Source organism: Strongylocentrotus purpuratus, unplaced genomic scaffold (assembly GCF_000002235.5).
Source record: "Strongylocentrotus purpuratus isolate Spur 01 unplaced genomic scaffold, Spur_5.0 spur5_scaffold_4, whole genome shotgun sequence".
Taxonomy (NCBI): domain Eukaryota; kingdom Metazoa; phylum Echinodermata; class Echinoidea; order Camarodonta; family Strongylocentrotidae; genus Strongylocentrotus; species Strongylocentrotus purpuratus.
The window spans coordinates 29,771,619-29,799,277 of record NW_022145610.1 but is presented as its reverse complement, the minus strand read 5'-3'; the positions used below and the strand labels follow the sequence as shown (position 1 = coordinate 29,799,277).

The 27,659-nt window shown below is 37.5% G+C and overlaps 1 long non-coding RNA gene across 1 annotated transcript; it reads left to right on the top strand.

The window, feature by feature from the left end:
* Nucleotides 1-16,889: 16,889 nt before the first annotated feature.
* On the top strand, nt 16,890-20,398 carry LOC105443195. Its single transcript, XR_972670.1, has 3 exons — nt 16,890-16,932; nt 17,367-17,430; nt 20,299-20,398. It is a non-coding gene; the product is annotated as an uncharacterized LOC105443195 (long non-coding RNA).
* The last annotated feature ends 7,261 nt before the right edge of the window (nt 20,399-27,659 follow it).

Sequence of the window (27,659 nt, the reverse complement as noted above, 5' to 3'; positions counted from 1 at the left end):
ACGACAATTGCTCATGAGATATACTGGGTGTAAATATCTTGCCCTAAGTGAATTTTCAGTTCAGCCCTGGAGCCCAAATTATACTCCACTTTCACCCTTACCATGAATCTAATCTTAAACCCCAAACCAACCCTATTCCTGCCGCTATAATTTTTTAACGAAATGAAGTCAATCTCATTTTTGGTCGGAGTAAATGTTGAATCACCGCAAATTCGAACTGGAAGCCAAACAAAATGTTATTATCAAATCGCTGACATTACTATTTACTATTTATATAACTAAGCCTTTTCTCTCTCAAAAGCATATGGGGATACAAATAAGGGGCCCTAAGAAGCATTTCCAAAATAATTGTTCAATATCATGAAGCTCAAACAGTGTTGATATGTAGATGAACACATACAATTAAAGAGAGTGATGTATTGGGCTTTTCAAACATCCTCATTTTGTTGATGTCATTTATGGGTGTTTCTATTACTGGCTTTGGAATGGTACTATTACTGACCACTGCAATTATTACAAAATTATCACATAACATTATACATGTTCTTGGCGTACATAGGTTCGTAGATTTATCATAAATGTGTCTCCCTCTTCTTAGTATGATTCCACTACTTTCAAACCCATGTAAGATTCTCTTCATGAAACGCATTATGTTCACTGTTTTTGTTATCACATAATATTATTTTGTGTGGTTTCTTTAAATGTTATTGCACCAAAAATTCATGCATTTGTGTTATTCTGGCATATTGCACAAGTTTTCTACCTTGTTCCCTCTTTGCTTCTTCATGTAGGCTAAGTATTATGTTCATAGTATTCAAAATTTTCATCATGCACAATGTATCAAACACGTTCTCTCTTGTCATCTTACCAGATTTACAAAAAGGTGATGTACAAGACCTTGCTGAGAAAGTTGGATGTATGGTGCTGTTAGTTAAGTGAGTATTATTTTTTTTCGCTCTTCATATTCACATGGACAGTATATATTTTGACTGAAACCAAATCATATAACTCTTCATCGCAAATCTGAAGAACATTACCATTTACAAAAATAGAAGACACATGTTTTAGCACTTTGATCAAAATTCAACTAACGCGCATATTAATAAAAAGAAAAAAATTATTGCAAATTAATCAATTAATCAATTAGGACTGACACAGGGATTGTGATATTAAAATTTAACAGAAAACTCAGTCACTAGGTCCTCTTATTTCGTCATACACAACACGATATCAAATAATAATTTCAAGAACAAGTTTATTGCTATAATTTTTATCGGGTGGGTTGCTTCTCTGAATTGTTTTTTTTTTCATAGCACCTTGCAAATAAAAGCGCGATTTACCAAACCTAATTCAGTAAAAAAAAAAAACGTGAAAAAATAGCAAATGCGAGAAGTACATACGCGGAGGGCATCGTCAAGCATGTCGGCTTCCAAATTCATAAAATCAGTTCCGTAAAATCGATCGTAGAAGCCTAATTGGTACAGAAAATTAAACACCTTTATCGCAGAATATAGTGACCTGCCAGTGTCACGAATAAGATTTTAAAATATGCTCATCTGACCGTGATTAAGTGCCTAAAATCCCTGAGCTTCCAGGGGCTCTGCCTTTTAGACCCCACGCCAATTCAAGCTTAGTCTAGATCTGGACCCTTTTTATTAATTGTTTTTTTCGCCGACTATACTCATTAGGCCGAGTGACGGCGCGATCCCGAGAACCGATCCGGAAAAACAAGTCATTTTCGGGAATAATGTCGAAGATAAAAAAAATTTCGGACGAAAAAGTTATTTAAAGTCTCACAACAAGTGGCATTCAAAAGGAAAGAAAAAAGAACGAAAGGAAATGAAATCACTTATTTTAATCATGGATCGATAATGCCGTATAGGCCTATATACGGAGGAGGCAGAGAATTCCAACGGTAAGAAAGAGAAGAAGAAGAACTGTAGAATAGACCCCAAAATACAAAAAAAACGGTGCACTGGAAAGGGACTTGTTGAAGTTTTAAAGCACGATCATTTTCAAAATCATGGTCGTTTTAATCTATCGTATAATTATGCTGATTCGGGATCGTGTAGTTCTGCGCCCCAACATAGCATAGACCATACGAAGGGGTCCACATTAATTCTCATCGCTTTGCTCTAATTAAAATGTAATAGGCTCTTGTCAAATTTTACGCTGGAGTGTACACAAATAAGGTTAACAATTTAAAAGGAATTTCAACATTCTTGTATCTTACCAAATTTCCCGTCTATATTTACCGCGAGGGTTCGTTATCTTCGCACCTATTTGAGGAAGAAATAAATGGAGGACTGCTTTTATTAACGTTCAAAACTTGAAAGTCTACTGTTTGATTGCAGGGTTGGACGTTCCATTATTCGGGCAACCATCACCTCATCATTATTCGGGCAGCAAAGTGCCCGATTTTTTTTTAAATGATGAAATAGCAATAAATTGGAAGTTCCATTTCAATCAGTCACTCCTCCGCGATATGTATACACGGGATGGTCTCACCCCTCATGACAATACTGGTACGCCTATGACATCTGTAGGACGGTGCCGTGGGATAGTTCAATGCGTAAAATGCATTGAAATTGTGTTTTGTGTAGGGTCTCGATTAAAATCATAATATAACGCTCATTCTCTTTGCTCTCTCGCTTATATAGTATTTTTTTTTTGGGGGGGGGATTTATAATATTTATATACCCAACTTGTTATCGGCTTCGTCTTTTAAAATATGATTTTACAAAGAAATTAATTATTAGTCAATTAATTTTCATTAGCCATAGCAAGCACCCGTTTTTGGATGACTCGAGCTGGTCGAATGTCACATGACCTCATAAATTTTTTTTAATTTTCAAGATCTTGGTCCCTGTAAAAAAAAAATGCTGATATATAGCCTCAAAACTACGTGAGTTGTTAGATTTCTGTCAAGTTTTAATTGAGTGGCTTTATTTAGTTATATGACCACACTACAAACTATAAGATAATTAGTATATGAATAACTACAATGATGATAGTATAATAAGAATGGAATTAAAGGCGTGTTTGCCTATCGAAATATTTGAAAGAGCAAGGGAACGAGCAGAGTAAGGGTATGACACAGGTTGTGCAAAACTGCTAATAAAACAACAAAAGATCCCCTACAAAAAAGTAAAGTATAATGGGAACAAAATAAAAAAATTATTAGAAAAAAAAAAATCGGTGAATATTTGCATAAGAAGACAAATAGTAAGAAACAAAAATGTTAGCCCCTAGCTAGAAAGGAATTTTGAAAATAAGTCTGTAATTTACTTCTAAAAAAAAAAAAATTGTAGTCCTACATGATTTTTTTTATTCCAAAATATTATGATCTTCGATAAATTGATCAACTCTAAACCCTAATATGGATGGCGCCTCACCGCTCGCTGATTTTTTTCTTTTGAGTCTTGCGCATCTTTTAAAAGATTTATTTTGAAAATCGGACATACAGTTACAAGGTCACGTGAACTTTTGTCTTTGCATGTCAGCCCGAAAATCGCTCATTTTCGTGATTTGTGTACAAAACATATGGAAATACGAACAAAAGCATATATCAAACATTGGTTATTGGGTCTCGTTTAAAGTTTAGGTGGTTGTTTTGGGAGTCAAAATAGTTGAATTGTAGTTGAAAATGAAATGAAATAACAAAAACAATAAATTACATAAGTTGAAAAACAATGAAACACATAAGAAATGATCAAAACAAGAGCTAACGTAAGGATTAAGCTGGCTCTTCCATTTTTTTGTCGTATTATTATTACAAATGGTCTAATGAATATATGTAGTGAAAAAGAATGCTTAAATAGGTATAATATATGATTTATTAAAATTTAAAGAGTAGACAACTATTTAAAATGGTTTATTGACAGGCTGACAAAATGTAGGTCAAGAGGTTGTTTACATTTTTGAGGGAAATTCACGCGCTAGGAAATGTAATACTTTGTATTACATTGGAAGGAAATGTACAAGCGTATGTACGCTTATCAAGCAAGCGCGGAAAATACCGCCAGCAAATTAAAAATAGCACGAAGGGGCTTTCATTCTAGTTATGGCTTTCATTTTGAATGGACAAGAAGAAAAATTTACGGAGTCTAAAACATTATTAGAGGATTTGGATTAATACTAAAGTTAGCACTGCACTGGAATAATTAGTTGGATATATAACGCTGAATTATTTCTTCTCGTGAGCGACCAGCGGGATTATACTCGGGTTTTGGGCTGGCCTTTGTCGTTGGGCCTGATTAGAAAGGAGAGTCCATATCATTATTTTGGCCTGGTCGCACATCACACAGTGGCATCACGGCATAGGCGGGATCGAATGCTGCGTTTCACGGACGTGGCAGTCACCGGCAGTGCACCACATCGCCGGGTGAGTCTCTCTTTAAGGGAATCGAAAACTGATCCGAGGGGAAACGGTTGCACCATTTCAATACACGAAATTGAGGCGGGTAGTTGTCCCGTAAAGCCGGTCCTTAGATATTTGAAAATGCGCCCGGGAAGTGGGGAGGCTTTCTTTTGCTCATAATTATGGTTCGCTTCCTCTCACCAGGCATGAGTTCAGTGCCATGATAAAGGGATGCATGTCATACAGAGATATGTTGGCGGCGAAGTTTTCCGCCCATTCTTTTCGTATAGGTGCGGCTACAACCGCTGCTATGGCGGGCTGCTCGGACGCCCAAATACAGCACATGGGTCGATGGGCTTCCTCCGCGCATCGCAGATAATTGTTGTTTAAATATGAGCAATGTTGCAAAGTACCGTTGGGGTTGATTTGATTTGATTTGATTTGATTCACCAGGTATACGTACGAAATATAACAGAGTGAACGTGTCCGGGGCCAATAATGTAAGGGTGAGGCGGCATACACAGGAATGAATATATGTACAACACACAGAGGAATAAGTCCCTCGCCTCGAGAGGTTAAATAAGTTAATAATAATAATAGCAATAATAATAATAATGGTGCTACAACATGAAAATGAAAACGAAGTCAAGCAGACAACAAACATACATGCAGAACAAGAGCAAGAAAACACTAGAAATGCAATCGTGTCACAATGATGTGCGTGCAATGACGCCGTGTTTCTACGTGTCAAACGAATGAGCTTCTCTCGCCCTATCCAGAGCAATTTGTACGAAGTCTGTAGCTTCTGTGATAGTGGGGATAGGTAGGGCGAAAGAAAGGCCTTAATAGCGACCTTGATGGGATGGTAGTGACTATGCCTACGAAGTTTGAAAGAAATTGGGATAGGGGAAAGGACGTAAGGGCTCGCAAGCACTGCATGCAAAAACCAAGGGGATTTGATGCATGTTCGTCTTTGCAATAAAGATCGTTCTTGGGGTCAAAAGCGTGAACCCGATATGCCCCATAGAATATGCGTGTAATGCATGAGCGGAAAACGTACAGGATCTGTATTATGACCGGAGTTAAATTGTTTTTTCTCTCTCTCTTTATGTCTCTTTATGGGCCGTATTTGGTATTATTAGAAAGAGAATTTCATGATTGTTATTGTAAATTATTATTTTTTTTTTCTTTCTATGATAATCTTATCGAAACACGTGATTTAAAATAGATTTATAGGACAAAATGGCGTCTTAAATAGCCCCATCGACCAATTTTAAAAATCCGGCCAAGAGGTGCCCTGCGTATTGGAACTCGGCATGTCGCTGCAAATTTTCAACAACAAAAAAAAAAGGATGTTTAAGGGGCGAAAAGCAGTCTGAAAAAATGACGTCATAGCCGATACGTGTTAGATTCGGGCGGAAACTCGGCGGAATTCGTGTAGTGACCTTTGTTCAAATGCGATTTATTCACAATTTTCTGTGTGAACATATACTATACTTGGTATCATTCGAAAGGGCACTTCATTGCGGTCAGTTTGACACCATTGTTATCTTCGCGCAATGTATTGCACGCATTAAACGCGCTATTATGTAATGCATAGTAAATTCATCATTTTTGGCGATTACTTTGCGCTGACATATTCGAATTTTACCAAATTTGGTAAACAGTTGTCACGTATAAGGATACATATGTCTGCCAAGTTTCATTGATTTAGGTATAAAGATCGCCATTTTAGAGCAAGTTGAAGTTATTTCAGAATTTTCTTGAAAATGGCGAATTTGGAGGGCAATTTTCTCAAATTTGGTCAGTGATAGGGTATATAATTTTGTAAATGGCTGGAAAGGGCATATCATCAAGTATCTAAATCCAAAAAAAAAAGGGTACGGGTTTGCCAAGCCATTATGGAGATGCGGCCACAGAGAGAAAGCCAATTCCCAAAACTTTAGAGGGCGCTATTTATGTTGTGCAAATCCATTGGAGCGTGAAATTTGGCATGGCTATATGCAATTATGAGATAAAGATACTGTGAGATTTAAATACAAAACGGAATTCATATGAGAAAGTTATGGCAGTTTTAGATTATTTAGGGGTCCATTTTTCAAGAACTTGAGAGATTTTTGACGAAGTCGGTTTCAGATTTGAATTTTGAGTACGAAGATGGCATTTAGAAGGTCAGGTTATATGTCGCAGACAAAAGAACATCTCTTAGACTATCTAGAGGAATTTGTTAGAAGTTTGTAGGATCTAGGATAGTGGAGATAGGAAGGAAGAAAGAAAGGCCTTAAAATGGACCAGAAACGGACAAAATGGCGCCTGGACGGTTATGCATGAGTGATTTTGAAAATCGAAGAATGTAGTGACCTTGATGAAATGTTAGAGACTATGCCTATAAAATTTGAAAGGAAACGGACATGAGGAAAGGGCATAATTAGTGATGACAAGCACTACGTGCAAAACGAATGGGATTTCTGGACGATAAGGAAAACCAGGAGAATATTAATGGGGCAGAATGTGAACGAAAACAAGGCAATGACGAAGGTCGTCATTGCAACAATGGGATTTCAAGTTCACATTAACGCATGTTCTTTGGAATACAAAATGCTGCCCAGTCCTCTTTTCTTATTTTGTCCACAGAACAAATATGGATAGTAGGCGACTCTATCGTTTTCTGGGCCCATCGCAGGGCGGAGCGGACTGGCTGCGCCGATATGGATTTGAGGACGGTCATCCATTGGGCTGGAAAGCGGGGCCTTCGCTTGGACCAAACAAACGCATGGCTAGAGTCGATTACCAGTGGCCTGACGAAGCCGACCGTTTTAGTGTTACACGTGGGCACGAATGACATAGAGGGATGTTCGAAGAGGGCGATGGCGAATGCGGTGAACAGATTAATCACATCGAACACTGAGACGACAATAATATGGTCTGACATCCTAGAACGGGTAGAATATAAATGCTGTAGTCCGGAGAGCAGGAAAAATTAGACGATAGAAGGAGGGCCACGAACCGATACGCTCGCGCCTTGGCCGGCAGGAATGGGGGAAAGGCCATTCCACACCCCGACATAAGGCATAAGGATAGGGCTTTATATAGGCCGGACGGATTGCATCTCTCCAATGAGGGTTTGGACAGGTTTATCACTGACCTGAAGGAGGGCCTGTCCTATCTCGGTTCATCCAAGTAGTTAAACAATGATAATGTTACAAAACACGTTGTTTGTTCTTATATTTCAATGTTCTTATAGTTCAGTGTTCTTATATTTCAGCGTTCTCATATTTCAATGTTTAAGTCTGTTCGGGTAGCAAAGTAAATCCCGCAAAAAAGTTTGAGTCCGGCACCGCAAGATCATGTTTTTGTTGTTGGGATAAGAGTGCCTTATTTTGGGAGTATTTTTTATGTTATGCTCTGTATGTCATTTGAAAGAAAGACGAATAAAATCTTATCTTATCTTATCTTATCTAGTAACAAAGTTGTGGAGAGTAAATAATGGTTATATGGGGCAGGTTTAGGTGGACATTGGTAAATGACCAGTTTTGCGAATGCTTCATTTCGAAATGGGCATTAACGGTTTAGTCACTTCTTTGAGGGGAATGAATTAGGCATAATGATGTGCCGGTGTTGTCGAGATAAGTTTATTACGATACTCTGTAGTCTGTTAGAGGGTTATAAATTAGCTAAGGGCGAAAAAGTACATGCCTGTACATGTACATTGGTTAATTTGGCCAATTGAAATGTTAATTCCACCAAAGTGTAAATAGTTAAGCATAGATATTCCCTTAGAGCACAGAAATCGTTCATTACAACAAGTTAATACGCGTCAGGGGACAAAACCTAATGAGGTATGACGTATTTGTTTTCATTTACATCCAGCCAATCAGAGCCCATTGGGGGTACTGATTAATGAATATTCATATAACTATCACGAGTTGACCTTATTCGCATACGCGCAATATAAAACAGATTAAACCAATTAGCGCGTAGTGTGCACATTGCATACGCGCGCGCCAGTCGTTGAGAGCCGTTGGGAGGTCATAAGGAATGAATATTTACGAAGTGATCACGCGCTAACCTTATGCGACATCATACTCTAACGATAGTTATCCAATCAGCATCGCGTATTACAATTGTTGCACGCACATGCTATTGTGTGTACACCTATGGCATGGGCAAAATGGCCTTGCTAGCTAGTCGGATTGACAAGGTTTATGAATATTGACAAGGTACCTATGGCGAATTTTTTGCAAATTGCCACGAAATTTCTCATGAATATGCATAAGGATCTGTTGCAACTACCTATGTAGGTTTTTTTGTGAATGAACAACGTGTCGACAGTGAAACGCCCCGCCAAAGTTGGAAATCCGGTTGGAAATATTCCACCTCGCGTCAATGTGAAAACGCGTGTTGTGGCAGGCTAATTGCCCTAGAAAGTGCCCTGTAAGCTATTTTTCAACTCGAAAGGTACCTATGTAAAACTTTCACAAAAGTAGACAAATTTGGCATCTACAGCAAGTCTTATACCTGAATTTTCATTAAAATCGGGTTCTTTTGTACATCAAGATATATTCGGGGAGATATGAGGTCGTAAAATGGACAGTGTGTGTAAAAGCCCATACCTGATTGTGCGCCCCTTTTGTGGTGCGTTTTGAATACGCTTGGCCTCTATGGAGATGTCCCTCAACTTATTGTAATGTGATGACAACGTTGTGATTTGGCGGCCGATCATATATAAATATATTCTCGTTTGGCGGTAATTTGTCAAATTATGCCTCCAAATCACTAATCACATGGTACTGATAAGTTTATTGATCAATAATTGTCATCCGATAATTTTCGACCCCACTCAATTTTTACATGCGAGGGGGTTGCCAATGTATATTCAGTCGAATTTGTTCGCATGTCAATTCTTAGTTTTCCGGCCCCCATTCGATTTTAATGCGGGGGGACCTAGTTGTACCTACACACTTTCAAACTCAGGGTGTCACGCTTTAATCTTAGGCATCATCCGATCTTACAGGCGGAGAGGCTGGTATATATATACATCTATATTCTATAACTTTAGGCATCACTCGATTTTATAGGCGGGGGGCTGATATAATGACTTAATGTATATAAGTTTAGCCTAGGCATCACTCGATTTCATAGGCGGGGGGCCTAGCATAACTTTAGGCATCACTCGATTTTATAGGCGGGGGGCTGATATAATGACTTAATGTATATAAGTTTAGCCTAGGCATCACTCGATTTCATAGGCGGGGGGCCTAGCATTGCATTTGTAAGCATTTTTTATGATTCAATATATCTGTGTTATGTTGTTATGACACCCAGAAAATCAAAATGTGCAAAATAAGCGTCCATCTCAAAATGTTAATAAAGCCACGACATAAACGCAAATTTGGTTGTTTGTTATTTTTGTTAGCCGTGAATAAGAGTAAATATGTGAAAGTATCATAGTATTCTATACACTTCACTTGACATGCGTGCAAATTATCGCGGCGATCGGTCGTTTCACGGCCGAGATCTTAAGGGGGCACAATCCCCCCCCCCCCCCCCCCCACCGTACTAACACCTCAAATAGCCCGGCCTTTTTAGGGTTAAGACTTTTGTCGATGTTCTTGTGCTTCATACCACTACGTAACTAAGACGACTCGGAACGAACATGCAAATGTATATTTCCACATAACAAAAGTGATAGAAGGCGATAAAGAGAGCGAGAGAGAGAGAGAGAGAGAAAGGGGAGAGGGGGAGAGGGAGAGAGGGGAGGGATAGGGGAAGGGGGGAGGAGAAGGAAGTTCTTAAATGCCCATTGCGAATAATTACAGATTCTACGCTTTTTGTATATATTTTGTTCAGGCACGATGAAACGTTTCCACCTTTTTTTTTTGAAGGGGGGGGGGGGGGGTGGAGGAGGTGGGGTAGAAACTGTGAGAGGCACCACCTCCAAATCGATTTTAACATGTTTTTAAACTAGGAAAAAAGCTACGCTTACTAACTGCATATACCCCATAACCCGCCGAAACATGGAAAGCTAATATTCGCTTGCTTAAATAATAATATTTCCAAAGAGCAATGTTTGTATATGTTCGTTAAAGGAAATATACGTTGCCGTCCTATATGTACATCTTTATCCGTTGTTGTGTTCATCACTTATATATTAGGCATGATAAGGTAATAGGGTGGGATAAAGGTGGAATGTAGAAAAGGAGCACTGCCAAGAATAGCATCCACAGGCCTAAAGGGACCCAATGGGTTTTGAATCACACTTCCCTTGAGCAAGCAAAGAAGAAAATATCCAGAATCTCGATTTACATGAGGCAGAACATTACTTTCTCTACAGTACTTAGGATCTTATAACTTTAAAGTAAGTTTATTAGGAGACGAATGAGCGTAGCGAACGAATTGAAAATACACCCTCACTCGCTTCTACTGCATTGTAATTAATTTTAATCAAGACTTCATTTACACACACAGACAAATCACAGCCTACTTCAAAATTATGATAATGACATTGAGCATATGCCATGCTCAGCAGAAAGAGAAGCGAGATAAAGCTTTGTGTGTTGTGAGAGGGTGGCGAAATTGATCGTGTCCTACCCCCTTCAATACAGTAAAACACGGATAAGAAATATTTCAATCATTGAAATGTGATTTACATAGTTGCGAAGAACAAGAAATAGATTTATTTGTCGATAAACTGCATTTTTTTTTAGATGTATTACATGTATAATAATGTTCTTACGCGTGCTGGGTAACAAACACGAGTTTAGCTTTCCACCTTTATACTCAAAGCCCCTACCTGCACACTTCCAGGGCCTTGGCATAAAGTGCGTAGTTTTTGGAAATATGCTCGATAACGTAACGCCAAAGTTAAAAACATAAATCGGATTTTGAATAATGAAATTTGGTATTTCCAACAACAAAAAATGGGGGGGGGGGGGAGGAAAGGGGAGTTTGGGGCAAAATAATGAGTGTAATGTTATCATCTTGTCTAGCGAGAGGTACGAGAAAAAACAAATTCCTACCTTCTTTTGTAAAGATTAGCACTTATCACGGATTTTGACTTCGGGGAATGTTGAGACAGGGTTTATAATGTATACGCAGTACTGTATAACTTGGTTTGCGAGGGAGTGTAGTGACCGAATATTTAGAATGTTAATATTTTTTACATTTTAGAGCCAAAAAAGGCATTAGTGTTATATACATCAACGTCATTTCACGTCATTTAACAACATTTCTTTCTGTCTTGAGAAGGTGCTCATTGAGGGGTCGAAATCGATTATTTGTACTTGAAACAAAGAAAGAAACAAACAAAAAGTCAGATAATTGCATGTTGAAGCTTTGTATTTTCACAGTAATAAAATATATTCGTTATACTGCAAGAGGGCAGAAACGATTTACCCATCTCCTTAATCATGTTACTGAAAGGCAACATAATGGCCCTCGCATGTAACGCGTCTGAAAGACAGGGTCTATATGCAACATACGCATATCATTTCTGTTGTTGTTGTTGTTGTTGTGCGTGTGTAATGTAAATAAAAGGATCGTAGCATCCATTCAAGTACAATACGGAAAGAAGAGTGGAAACTGCATTTCAGACCTGTTATAACTGAAAGCTTTACTAAACATTATTTATTGTCATTTAGGCGCAAGAAGTATTTCCCCATCCACTGATAAATGGAAGCACCTGCCCACTCATCCAATGCCTATTCTACACAGAATGTTTACGGTGCTGAGAAACATTGCATCTTCAAGCATTCGATGGAGCGTACCCACGGAGCGAGAACAATTTCATTGTGATATGCTTATGGTTTGAGTATAGGGTTAACGTGTTAGAACACAATGAACAAGAATTATTATTATAAGTGTAGGGTATAACAAATACATACACGTTATCTTCTTTTAGGTGGCCTTTGGAGGGGGTGGGTTGCAGAATCATGTTAATATCATTAACCCTTCAATCATCACCACGTGAATAATAACGATTCTGAATCGGTGGATTTTCTTATTTTTATTTTCAGCCCGCTTTATATTTATTCTTATCAAAAGTGGATCGAGATAGTAAAGAGGAATACAGATGAGTTTGTCACTAATCCTAATGGTAGGTAGGATCCTAAAGTTAAGACATGTGAAGTTTTATCTTTAAACAATTTTGAATTAATACAAATTGCACTGTTGATACACACAGTATACACCACAAGGCGTTGATTTACACCACCGTATTAGTTAAAAGAATGATTAATTAAATAAATAATGTTACTAGCCAAAATCCTATAACGCATGAATCATTATGTAGGTTGTTTAACTATGTTTACGTATATGGTGTTTTGTGTTATATACACTGTTATTAAATGTGTAGGTATCTAACAATAATGACACCTGCTACACAATAATGTTTCATCAGTAATGAATAGGACATAAAAGAAACGAGGAACAAATATTATTCAATTAATATCATAATCAAATTTCGACAAGCAATTTCTTTTTGTTAATCATTATTCACATATTTAAAAAACAGGGTAGCTCATTCACAATCGTGTTCAACCATAAAGCCCTTTACACAAACAGAGAGAAAGAAATTAAGGATATACATAAAAAAAACATGCCCTATCCACATATACACAATGAAGTCTAATTTAAGAAAGTTGGGACATATATACAATAAATGAAGTATGTAGTATCAAGTATCAAGTTTATTTGTCTTCCAGAAAACACATGTGACAAAATATAATAGAGTATAATCATATTACAGTACAATGTAGAATAAAGAAAGACGAGGAGACCTTGGTTGAAGCACAGCTTTTTAAGTTAAGGCCCCCTCATATGGTGTGACAAAGATAACTGAATCATGAATACAACAACAAATATGGAATATATACTATTCACGAAATACTCTCAGAAAACAACTACCCAACGATGCATCGACCACAGCATGGATGACCACAATAAGTATACCCAAATATCCGCACATCCCCATCCAGGGGCGTACGCTGGATTTTTCAAGGGGGGGGGGGGTTTAAAATCTGGCCCAAAATATTTTGCTCCCAAAAATTTGAAAATCGCGCCGGCCGAAAAGTCGCTCAGTGGGGGGAGGGGGGGGGGGGGGGGGGGGGGGGGGGGGGGGGTAAGCGGACCCTTTTTTTTTCGGTCTCGAAATTTTAAAATTTGACATTTTTTTTCTTGGGGGGGGGGGGGGTGATAAGGTCACTTTACGTTAGCCGTGGGCATAATTTTTTTTTTTTTTTTTTTTTATTAAAAAAAACAAACAAACAAAAAAAAACAAAGGGGGGGGGGGTTTAGTTTTTTTTAGGGGGGTTAACACAGATAAAAATACCAAAGGGGGGGTTTGAACCCCCAACCCCCACCCCCCACCCCCCTGCGTACGCCCCTGGTAAACTAACAAACTCACCGGCCCGAATTCACGAAGGAGGTTTGTCGACAAACCTAGGTTTATGTACGTCATATAACGCGTTTGGACGCGTTTTTTTACAAGCCAGGGGGTTAACCTAAGTTAACTCTAAGTTGGACTTAAATATTATGGAAAGCCATTTATAGCCTTTAAATGAAATATATTCAAAAGCAAAAATTCAAGTAATTTAGACTTTTTATAAATTCCACATCAAGAACATGAAATCTCCTTGATAATAGAAAATATGAAAGGTTTTAATTAACATTTCATGCCTTTTAAAATAACCTTTAAAAAATATTTCGTTTATGCTAACGGCTTTCCATAATGTCCAACTTAAAGATAAGTTCAACTTAGGATCTTTGTGAAACACCCCCCTGGTTTCTAAAAACGCGTCGAAACGCGTCATATGACGCACGAAGACCTAGGTTTGTCATATGTCATATGAGCACGAACAACCCATCCATGGGAGGGCGATCTAATATGGACAAACCCAAGCTGACACCAAATCGAGACATAAATGAGTTAACGCTCTCTGAGTGCAGAGGTTAAGTAGGAATATATGGTTTATGTACAGATGGGAAAGAAAAAGGATCAAAGGGATTATGTCAAAGTCAAGAAATAACGAAAAATAGATCGAGAGTAGAGTTAAATATGCCACAGTACATGATTTGACCTTGAAATCTAGTATTTATCTAAGTTTTCTATATTATCCATATGAATTACACACCATTAATTCTGATCACGTTGATATCGTGGACTCTTACAAGCCCCTTTTCCGTTCATTTTGTAAATTATATACGTTTTCCTTTCTTCGTAAATTGCATGTTAATACTTACCTCTGCTTGTGTAGGCCTGTGTTAATATGTATGATAGGCCGATGTGATAACACTATTTCCCCATTAATTTGATTATCATACCATCCATTGAAATGCTTGAACAAGATTCATTTTTTCTATTAGAGTTAATATGCATGCTCATATCATCTCATATCCTCGGTTGGTAACCAATCGAATAATCACGGTGATTTTACAAGATTTGGGGTTTTGAGACCATTCTGTTAATTCATTTGAAACAGGCATGGTGTGTACTATGTACCATTCCCCCAACATCTACCCGCTCCCGTGTTGACATGGTTGACCTTAATCATCTGAACATGGATCTACGTGAGACATACGGCCATGATCTGACGATCCACAGTCAACAATTTAAACATAAATAATATATCTGAAACGACTTTGACATTATATTTGGATGTAACATAAATTAAGCATGAAATAGAAATATACCTTCCACTTATCTGCTTGTATACTATATCATGCAATTAGGTGCTTAATATCCATTTTCCTTGTACTGGATACAGGTTTCTAATTTTGAGCCGAGACATGGGGGTGATTAAAGTTAAATATAATTATGGCAATGCTTACACCAATACCGATATTATTTTAATCTAGTCCAACTTGGTCTTGATTTCATTCATTTATTTATCAATTAATTTTCACTAACTACCGATCTTTAAATTTCCCAATCATGTTTCAACCTTTTTTTTATCATAAACAACATCATCAGTCTATTAGAACATTATTGTCCCGACTGATTTTCCTACCACAAGTATATTACATTTCATTTACATCATCATAGTTTTAAATATATTACTATCTCATTACTCACTTCATTTACTCCCTATACCGGCTCCTCCTCAGTCTCCTTCCTTTATCACCCTTATTTCTCTCTCCCCCTCCCTACGTTTCTCACTCGATTTTGCCCATTCTTTTTAAAATTTAAATATGGCAGGAAATTATATGCCACTGAGAATACTGATAAAAACACATATATGATGATGATGATGATGATGATTCACATCATTTGTATGGTGCCATTTATCTGTTTAAAAAACATTCAAATGCGCGAGCTCCTCCAATAAAGTTAGCATAATTTAAATGTCTAAAGGAAGATGTGAGTTTTGAGTGAAGTATTTCAGATTTTCAGATTTTCTCCATTCGTTTGTGTTACCCCCCCCCCCTGGAAGAAAAAAGGATATTATGTGACGTAGGTGGGGTATGTAGATGTCATACAAATATCATGAGTTTGGACGTTATGTCGAGTTTAACTCATTGAATTTGTTTCGATTGAATAGGCCGCGTCCCTCTGTGTGCTATTCTTTCTGACGGACATGACGGAGACATCCCCAAAGCGAGAAATAGATTGAAGCAGCTCGGGATCACTGGTATGCACGAAGTACCTTACGATAGTGACATTCACTCAGATGAGAATCTGCTGCAGTGGCTTGACCTTCTACGTGGATGCCTCCAAGAAGGTGACATAACGTTAGCAGCTGATGATCTGAAGAAGATATGCACGAATCCAAGATGTAGGTTGTTCTATGAGAAAACCAAGAAAGAGGTGAAAGAAGCGATTCAGAAGATGTTTACAGAGGTCGAAGAGCGAAAACAGGAATTAAAGAAAGAAAGAGAGGAAGACAGAGCAAGATCTGAGAAAGAGAAACGCTCATTGGCAGCAGAAATGAGGAAGAAACTCGAGTCTAAGCAACAGCATGTAGACACTTTGACGGAAACCGTAAGGGAGAAAGAGCAAAATGAGACGACTCTAAGACAACAAGTTGAGGAGCTAAAGAAAGGAAGAGAGGAAGACAGAGCAAAAGCTGAAAAAGATAGAGGAAGATCTTAGGAAGCAAAGCGCTCATTGGCAGAAGAAATGAGGAAGAAACTCGATTCTAAGCAACAGCATGTAGACACTTTGACAGAAACCGTAGGGAAGAAAGAGCGAAATGAGACAACGCTGACACAACAAGTTAAAGAGTTAAAGACAGGAAGAAAGGAAGAGAAAGCAAGATCTGAGAAAGAGAAGCGCTCATTGGCAGCAGATATGACGAAGAAACTCGAGTCTAAGCAACAACGCGTAGACACTTTAATAGAAACCGTAGGGGAGAAAGAACGAAATGAGACGACTCTAAGACAGCAAGTTGAAGAGCTAAAGAAGAAGCATGATTATAAGGAACAACTTTTGGAGCAACTTGAGCGTGAGACCTGGAGGCTGAGAACCAAAATCCAACTAGAAAGTGAGATTCGATCTGCAGAACAGATGAAGAAAGCAGAGTCACATCAATGGAGTTTCATTCCTTGGGTAACTTCTGGAAAACAAGCTCAGGGTGGTAAGACTTTATTTTCATTCTCCCTTTCAACTCCTTTTTTGTCTATTATACATAATACTATATAACTCATATTCTATTTTTGTCACTTTTTAAAATATTTATAATTTGAAGCTTATCAAGTCCAATATGGTCTATATAGCTCCCTATACCCTATTCTGCTACTTTGAAATACTTCGAATATCGAGTTTATCACAGTCCATAATGATCCTGAACATAAATGTATATGTTTCTTGTTTGTTTTTGTTGTCATTATGTCAGAAATAACGCCATTCGATTAAATTATCCAAGAAAACTGGAGCTATGCAATGCTTGTTTATTATAGACACTTTAGAAGTATAAAAAAAACATAGAAATGTAGTGAACGATAAAGATCATTCAAAATATTTATCTTATTGTTTTTGCTCATCCAAACTGACTTCATTCCTTCATGAAAGGCACATCATCATTTGAGGATAATTCAACCGGAGGACTGGGAAGGAGTGATACATTACAAGCAGGGTGAGATGAAATATATTTACTCTTAACATGACAATGGACGCATTATTTATCTTATTGTGACAACACTATTATGGAATGTACTTTTGTGTGTAAAATGAGTGGTGCTAAAATGTCAATAACAATTATACAAGTACGGCAGCGCTTATGTTCTATGGATGCAAAATCATGTTTATAAATGCTATGACCACCTACATGTGATTATGTAGAACCAAAAGTGAGTAAAAGATTAAAACTCATTAACAAAAAAAAATGAGAATTTGGCTGCATTAAAGTCTATGGTAATATTGCTCTGAGGATCCATCACTGCTCGCAGACAAATTTTGTAATTTAATGCGTGAACTTTTGGACAAACACGCACCAGAGCGCACAATCCCCGTTTCTCTTCGACCGTCTGCCCCTTGGTTCAATGATGAAGTTCGAGAGGCGAAACGGCATCGTCGTCAAGCTGAGCGTAAATGGAGGAAGTCTCGTCTTGAAATACATAGTCAGCTTTATCGGGATCAGTGCTGCTCTTACAACCAACTTCTGATACAATCTAAGTCACACTACTTAACATCAACCAAAGAACAGTGTGATACTAAACAGCTTTTTAGATTTGTGAAGAAACTTACTGCACCTGCGTCTGAACATATCCTTCCTGAACATTCATCCGATGTGCAGCTAGCTAATGACTTTGGACAGTTCTTCCACCAGAAAGTTCAAGGCATCGTCTCTTCCTTAGGTGGTGATTGCAATCTTGCTGACAGCTCGTCTCCCTGCAACCACTCCTTCAATGGATTTGATGTAGTATCCGAGGCAACTGTACAAAGAACTATTAAGGAGAGTCCTTCCAAGTCATGCAGGCTTGATCCTATACCAACAACTCTCCTCAAGGATTCTATTGATGAAGTGGTTCCGTTTATTACCAAGCTTATTAATCAGTCATTATGTACTGGTATTGTCCCAAGTGCGTTTAAAACTTCTCATGTAACACCGGTGTTGAAAAAGCCCCATTTAGATCGTAATGATTTAAAGAATTATCGCCCTATAGCGAATCTTATGTTTGTTGCTAAAATCATGGAACGTATTGTAGCTAATCAAATGAAAGCATATCTTAATGATAATTGTTTATTTTCTGACATGCAATCAGCTTACCGGCAGTTTCACTCTACAGAGACTGCACTGCTCAAAGTGTACAATGATTTACTATTGGCAGTTGATAAGGGTCAAGAAGTAGCCTTAGTAATGTTAGACTATTCAGCAGCGTTTGACACTATCAATCATCATTCTATGGTTGAACGCTTCTGCCACACGTTCGGGATTGGTGGCACAGCCTCAAAGTGGTTTACATCATACCTTGAACATAGAGAACAGAGAATTGTAATCAACAAAAGTATATCTAACCCTTTCCCTCTTTTGCATGGCGTGCCCCAGGGTTCGGTCCTCGGGCCGCTCGAGTTTATTTTATACACGAGTCCGCTCAGCGATGTAATAAATGGACATGGATGCATACACCATGTAACATATGCGGACGATACACAATTGTATGTGATCCTTGAACCCCGTCACCGGTCGGTTAGCTTAACAAATCTTGAAGAATGTATTAGTAATGTGAAATGTTGGGCACAGAAAAACTATCTTAAGCTCAACAGTGACAAATCTGAATTACTTCACATCACATCTCAGTTTCGTAAACCCTTGCCCTTGCCAGATTTTGTTTTAGATGACACAAAATTGTGTACCTCTGAATCGGCCAAAAACCTGGGTGTTACCATAGACACTGCTCTCAATATGAAGGCTCACATAAGGAAAGTATGTAAATCTGCATCTTATGGTATCCACAAAATTGGCAAAATTAGGAAATTTTTAGATAAACCCACCACAGAACGACTGATTCATGCATTTGTCACTTCCCACTTAGACTACTGTAATGGCCTCCTTGTTAATTTGCCACCCTCAAACCTTGCTCCTCTTCAACGTATCCAAAATGCTGCCGCTCGTCTAGTTACCCGCTCAAGACCTTATGAACATATTACTCCAATCCTCCGCAATCTCCACTGGCTGCCAATAATTCAACGTATCCAATTTAAAATTCTTCTCCTTGCCTTTAAAATCCGTAACGGTGAATGCCCCACGTACCTTTCCAGTCTTGTAAAATCCAAACCCCCCTCCTCCAGGTTGCGTGCTTCTACTTCCTCTCACCTTCAACTAATTCCTGGCCCTCGTGTGAAAACCAGATACGGGGATAGAGCGCTTTCTGTAGCTGCCCCCCAGTTGTGGAATAGCCTCCCGTCCTACATTCAAAATGCTCCTTCTACATCCACTTTCAAAGTAATGTTAAAAACCCATCTGTTCAAAAACATACCATGAATTTTGTCTCTCTAAACATGTCAAATATATAAATGATGTTGTACTTCTATTTGTTATGTAATAAGTCATCTTTAGCAGAATTTAAGTTAGATTAAGCTGATTTATTCATTTATTTGTAACAAACTGTAATTTTGATTTTGTAACGTAACATAGCATAACATACTGTAATTGTGTACTGAATAATATTGTGTACTTGTGGTGCTGTCGTCCCGGCTTTATTTCGTGTAAGGATATTACTTCACTTAATGGCTGCTGGGACAACAGCACCACTGCGCCTAGAAACAATGTATTAGGCGCGTTATAAGTGTGATCTATTATTATTATTATAGTTAAAAGTGAAATCCTTTCATGAATATATAATCAGTAATTTGAGCATGGTCTCATCACTGGAAGAACGCATTTTCCCGTTATTTTTTTTCACCGAAGTAAAGATTTCAATTACTTTTTAAGTGTATACGTCATACCTACGTTCTATGACCACCCCATGTTTGTCTTTTTTGTTACCGTGTACCATTCTAGAGAGGAGCCCCCAGACGATGAGTTTGCAGGCATATTGCAGCAGATAGCTGACGATCTTTACGATGAAGCCAAGATCGACAGCCTTGCTGGTCAGCTGGGAATCCTACATAATGATGAACAGAGAGCGCTCATGACCAATGTCAAGTTCAACCGAGTTACCAGTGATGGAACTCGTCATATGCTGAAACAATGGAGAAGAGGTGTGTCCAGGGAAGATGAACGGATTGAGCTTACGAAGGCACTGCACGCTGCCAAGTTGGTCAACCTTGCAGACCTGCATCTCAGCGAAGGTAAAGTTTATGTTCATTAATAACGATTGTAGTTTCGTAATAAGGACCCCATTCAACACTTCAGCAACATACTGTTATAGTTGGTGTACAATACGGCCCATGTTTTTAGATACCAAGGTGACGTAATGCAGAAAAAATAGCTGTGCACACAAACAAATTCAAACAGATGCTGACTAGTAACATCAAGTTCTCTTCTACTACTATAAAAATACAAGCAATTTGAAATTCAATGCGATAAGTTCTACACAATTATGATAATTCCAATTCGATGCCAATTGAGATGAAAAAAAAACAATTATTTCTATTCTTTCTTGCTGCCGGTCAGGTGTAGCAGAAGAACAGATCGATTCGGAATGTGCCAACGAAGACGACAATGATCAGCAACTCTCTAATACAGATGACACCTCTCTAGAACAGGACCGGACCAAAAGACACACTGATATCCAGGTACTTCAGGGAGCTACAGCAATTAGTAACCACACTCCTCGAGATGGGCATACAGGAGACATGGCGACCAAAACTCAGGAGGACTTGACAGATGCAAGTAGGAGTCAACATCTTGACCAATCGCCGGAGCGCAGTACAGAGGACTTGGATGAAACTGAGGTGACTTCTGAAGAAGTGTCCTCTGAAGAAGTTCATCTTGGAGATGATATGAACAACGTTAGTAGCATTCAACCTTCTGAACGATCGCCAAGCCATGAAATACAAGTCCTATCTGAAGACATGTCTGAGATTACCCCTGGTGGGAAACCCAACGAGGAATCCACCACCTTGGATACAAGCCATGTAGGCGGAATCATAAGTAACGAAGAAGATCTGATTTCTCAACTCGTTCTTACTGATACATCCCCAGAGAAAATATTGCTAATTTTCCTCGTAAAGATAGTAATGGATGCTTCCCAGAAAGCATTCAGTTTATAAGGAATCACCAGATAATCTTCATCATGTCAGGTTTACTTACATTATTTTAGCTTACGATGTTTTAGGTCCACTCCGGGACCCTTTATCAGGATGACTGGTCTTTAGCACCAAATAATTGTTGACCCATGAACACGGTGACGTGGTCGAGGAACGTCATCATGGTCGGCCTGATGAAGCGTCTGTGGACATGAGACGTCGCAGGCGAGAAAAAATAAATCCAGTTTATTTTTTTTTGTATACACTATCTACTGCCGGGGTGGTTAAAAAGAGTAATATACATAACCTTTATGACCATTAAGTACACCATATTGCATCCAAACACCGCATATATAATTTCAAAAATGTGAATTGTTGAAATATTACAAGTATAGCATGCAGAGCGTGATGTTTTTAATGTAGATTTTAATTTTCTTTTTGGCAAGATAACTGGATATAGAAGTTAAATCAAATCTAGTAGTTATACAAGAGTCTATTATTAAAACCGGAGCAATTTTAATTTATTCTTGTATTTTAATCTGTCAACAAATATTAGGTTTGATCAATCCTATAATATTAATCTTTTAAATTTCATTGTATATTTTAAAGGAAATCTGTATATGAATCAGAAGAATCGAACCATTTCCATTAAAAAAGCTGCAACGCTCGTTGTTATTTATGTATCTACCGCCATTTTGAAATAGATCAGTAAATAGACGAATACATGAAACAATAACGAAGTCAATGAATGAATAATGAATATGAAATAATAAATAACTTAAATAAAGAGTATAAACATTGATTGTATAATACACAACACTCTGTACATAAGTATATCTATCACAGTTTCTTTAGAGTTTTGTTTGTCTCCGTTTGCATTTATTTGTCCACGTACGTGTATAGCTAGACGAACTAAACATATCTGTTTATTAAGGCTGGTTAGTTGTCATTCGGGCCATTTTCAGTTTTACCAACCTTGTCTATGCATATATAACCTGTTTCTATTCTTGTATTCGGTCTCATATAGTCTTGGTCTTTGATGCGCCTGGTAAACTTGTAATTTTCCAGGTGTCTGTTAGAAATGTTATCGATTTATTCTTCATATTTTTGTGGCCACATACACAATTTATTGTCCGCAAAGTATAACATATAGTTTTTTTTTAATGTAACAACTTGGGATGGTAAGCAGTAAAAAGCGTTATTCTAAATTACGTAGTCGATGGCATTTAAACTACGTGGAAATTTGACGACTAGACCACATGGACAGTCTTTTATGGAACGAATTATAGGCGAATCGATGTACATCGTAAGGATATGAAAGATCAGACGGATCGATCAACAAAGGAAATAGATGACCTACACTCACTAAAAATTAATAGGCGTTGCACCTAAAATTGCATATAACAAAGAACAAAAATACATATTTAAATTCTTCAAATTGGAAATATGACATGATATAGCTAAAGAATTCGGACCAAAATGTCTTGCCACGTGTGCTTGCGTGTATATTCGTGCGCGTGTGCGTGTGTGTATGTGTGCGTCCGTGTGGGCTGAGCATGTGACTTTCAGCAAGAATGAGTGAGTCGATTTCCTCTCATGTTGGTGATGCCGTTAAACTAAGGTATACAAAGCTGTTTATATCAAACACAATCAGCTCTCGATTTTGTTTTAGATTATTGTTTAACCAGATCTAAAACAACAAAAAAGTATTTGTAACTGTTTTGTTTTAATGTTTTGAATGCATGTTAAACTAAAAGAAAAGAAAAAAAGGGGGAAAAAGATTTTTTTAAATATTATATCATGAATTTATTTTAAGAGCATCTCTTCTAAAACATTTTATACCCTGGTGGAAGCATACCAGGCGTTCTACCATTAGTACATTGTATTCTGTATATTATTTGCTACATGTTTTCTTATGATATATAATAATGTCCTTTGTAATTGTTGGGATTATAATTCTGATTTCATCCATTATATTTTTTCATATGTTATATGTTTAATTTTATGTCGTTGTCCATAGTACCGTGTTTGATATTCCGACCATAATGTTAATGCTATTCCGACCTTACAGTTCCTAAAAATAATATTTTTTAAATGTTTAGTTTAAACGGAAAAATACACAGATTACATAAGAAGACTTACTTAGACATGGTGTAAATGTAAGCCAATATGGTGAAAACATATTACCAGTTGGCTTATTACCAGCAGAAACTCATTTGGCTGTACATAGATGTAGTCATACACTGCAAATATTCACAATGAAAAGAACTTCCGTAAGTTCTTGATATGTTAAAAAAAAACATAGATGAACATATTTCTATGCGCTTGTTACATCAATCGTTAGTACTGTGTATAAACAGAAATGTTCTTCGCATTGAATGTAACTAAACAATAATCGTATGTACAGTATGCAGACCTATCTGTGGGCAAATATTATATGAGCTTTAAGCTGGCATCCTATTCAAATCAAGCAACTCTTGTGTTTTTTGTATCCTCAAAATTGCAAATTTATGTTTTTTCTGTATAGCACTTGGCAAATTTAGTTGAACCTAGAAATGATATTTTATATTTTAAGTCATATACACTTGTCATCATGTATATCACAATGGCGGGGAAAATGTATGTAGATGATACTCTGAAAATCATGCAAGAAATAAAGTGACAAGACTTTTTTTCTTCTTGCGAATATGTATGCTACTTATACCATTTCTTTGTCTTCCTCAACAAATTACTAATGTTGTGTTTCTCTACCAGATCGTTCATCAGCTTAATATAATTTTACTTGCTAGAGAATCAAAGAGTTTGCAACAAAATGTTTAATAAATTATTGGAATAAACGTCTGGCGTTGATATCTCTCTCTGCGTAAAGTGTTTTCGAAAGTTAATCGAGGTGCGGGGAGTGTATAATTATTTTACAGTCATAATTCAACCCATTGTCATCAACGGGTATAAAAGTATGTATTTAACACCAGAGGGACGGGACATAGATTTCATCCTCGCCTTGAACATTGGTTAATGGCAGATTATGCGGGTTTGAAGGGGAGGGGGATTACACATAAATGACACTACATGTAACAGAGGAGCATTTGCGAGAGAATTGTTTTGTGTGTATTGAAGAGAGAAGTATTTTTAAAAAAGGGAGGGGTATTGGAGAGAGAAATGTAGAGAAAGAGAGAGAGAGAGAGAATAATGCAGAGATAACTAAAGAGGGGGAGAGAGAGAGAAAGAGGGAGTACGGAAGAGAGAACTGAAGAGGGAGAGAGAGAGAGAGAGAGAGAGAAGGGGGAAGGGGTGGGAGCATGCATGCACATGTTACAACTTGCATTGTTTAAATCAAGGCATTATGAAGAGTTAAATGGTAAATGCTCTCCGAAGTGCAAAAACATAACGATCAACTTCAAAACTTTAATGTGAAGTTGACAGAATTATTAATTGCTTGTTCACTTCTATTGTTTTATTTACTTAAAACATGATCAAAGTGCCTCTCTAAACTGTTCATCAACATATAGGAAATGCACAAAGCACGACAAAACAAAGTTAAACGACCATTGCTCATGAGATATACTGGGTATTAATATCTTGCCCTAAGTGAATTTTCAGTTCAGCCCTGGAGCCCAAATTATACTCCACGTTCACCCTTACCCTAAATCTAATCTAAAACCCAATACTAACCCTATCCCTACCGCTATAATTATTTTAACAAAATAAAGCCAATTTTTTTTTTTGGAGTAAATGTTGAATCACCGCAAATTCGACTTGAAGGCAAGCAAAATGTCATTATCAATCGCTGACATGTCTGAAGCATCCTAAAAGTTGAAAAATGCAATTCACTATTCGACATGGCGAGATTCGCAGATATTAGACCGGGTTTCACAGCGATGCTTAAAGCTGTATCTTGAAGTTCTAGTTAAAACAAAAATCAAGACGAAGATAGCAACAAGCAACAAACAAGCTGTTTACGTTTTAAATGGTTTGAAGGCTCGCGAATGTAGTTGTATTTTATGCCAATCGAGTGCAAATATTTACTTGACGCGTTATCAAAAGAACATCATAAAGTTCAATGATTAGGTACCCTTAAATCGGTGTTTACTCTCTTCAGAGTTTAAAAGTTTGACTTGCATTGAAGCAAGAAAAGATGCAAAACAGTGCAAAAGCTTTACAAAGTTTGTAATGGCTTATTAGACAATACATTGATTTTGCTTTTGCTATTTTTTTTTCGCGCCTCTGCCTAATTCGAGATAACAGGATATGCCCATGCACATTGATGTTGTTGGTTGTACTTTTTGTCGTTCCATCAAAGTTAACCATTTACGCCTACATGGTCTGGTTCTTAAATACACAGTTGCTTTTTACCCCAATTTATGGAAATATTTTGAAAATGATTTATTCCTAATAGATCTAGATAATAGTATACATTCTCAGATTTTATTGAATAATAATGTTTGTTTTGCTTGACTGCTAATGCATGTGTATGCTACTATGCTTATTAACTAGGGGTTCTACGCCCTTAAAGGGACTTGGTAACATTGTTCAGATGAGAGATAGTGGTGTTAAGGTAGTGACTTCAATGCTAGATGTACAATTAAAGATAATCTGAAATTTGAGTGAAAACGGACAATCATTCATGGTATAAATTGGGAAAAACTGATCTGATCGATTCCTTATTTCTCCCAACTATATCATTACAATTTAATTACATTTAAGGTGAATAGAAATCTCACGAAGCAACAAAATGGCTCTACATTCCATTCCCGACATTTAAGTGTTGGCAGATTTGTGTATAGCCTGTTTTATGTCTTTTTTTCATAGAAAAACGGTTGGGAAAATTCAAAAATGGTTGGAAGAATTTACTATTAATCACTGCTAGAGGCTGTCGTACATCGACGCCTTCAAAGAAAACCATAGATATCTTCGTGGTTTGAGAATTTTTTCAGGATTTGTTGCATGTCAGAGGGTTAGTACAGTACAAGGAAGATAGTAAATAACTTTTTATACAAAAATAGGCAATTTTTTTCATCAACCTTCAACAATGTTACCAAGTCACTTTAAGTCATAAATGACAATAATGAGGATTAATGCCCCACAAAAGGGCACTAATACAGCACATCAACACGGCTTTGATCCTGGGGCCTCACAGTTACGAGGCCATTGCTTTGCCACTGAACCATGACTGTACACAGCGGGGGCTAGGTAGGGGGCAGTTCCCATAAATAAAAGAAGAAGAAAATGCAATAAATTATCAATAATTCATTGAATTCCCATACCCCCCCCCCCACCCCGAAGATGGCGTTATCAACGAACTTGTACGCCCAGCTTAATCTGGTCGATTCCTATAATATTTTTATCTCTGTAATTAATAGTCCCTACAATTGCTGCAAAAAGCCGAGGATGGCGTTATCAACGAACTCGTACGCCCAGCTTTATCTGGCCGATTCGTATAATATTTTATCTCTGTAATAGTCCCTACACGTGCTGCAAGTCGCCGAAGATGGCGTTATCAACGAACTCGTACGCCCAGCTTAATCTGGCCGAAATATTCCTTACTCTTGCCGCCGAAGATGGCGTTATCGACGAACTCGTACACCCAGCATTAATCTTGCCGGTTCTTATAATATATCTTCGTTAATATTCCCTCCATCACCGACCGAACTTATACGCCCACACACTTCATGTACTCGACCTTTAGTATCCGAGATTGAAATTGAGTAAATATCAATGATCTGTTTCAAAGTCCTAGCCGGTCTAGTAAGCATATTTATACGTTAGCTGACGCGTCAATTATGAGCTGTATTGAAGTTTTACTTCACATGCGTATGACGTATCAAGTTGATTAGTCACATTACAGTCCATGTCGCATATAGTGAACAACTCAATTATTCATACCCCTGGTTAATAAGATATTTCTGTGTTTTTTTTTGTAACTCAAGAATTAAAGGTAAGAAGTTAGGACCCTTTTCTATGATGTCATATTTTCAAGAAACATAAATTGATTCAAATGATTCAAATGATTTTGTTTCTCATGCAAAGCATAATACAATAATAATTGTATCACAACAAATATGCAATGAAACGATAAATATAATGGAAATAGCACGTGAAAAGAGGAACTGACTTGAAGCAGAGTTTGTTGAAGTGTTATTTCCTCAGATGCTGTTTTACAATAAAACATGA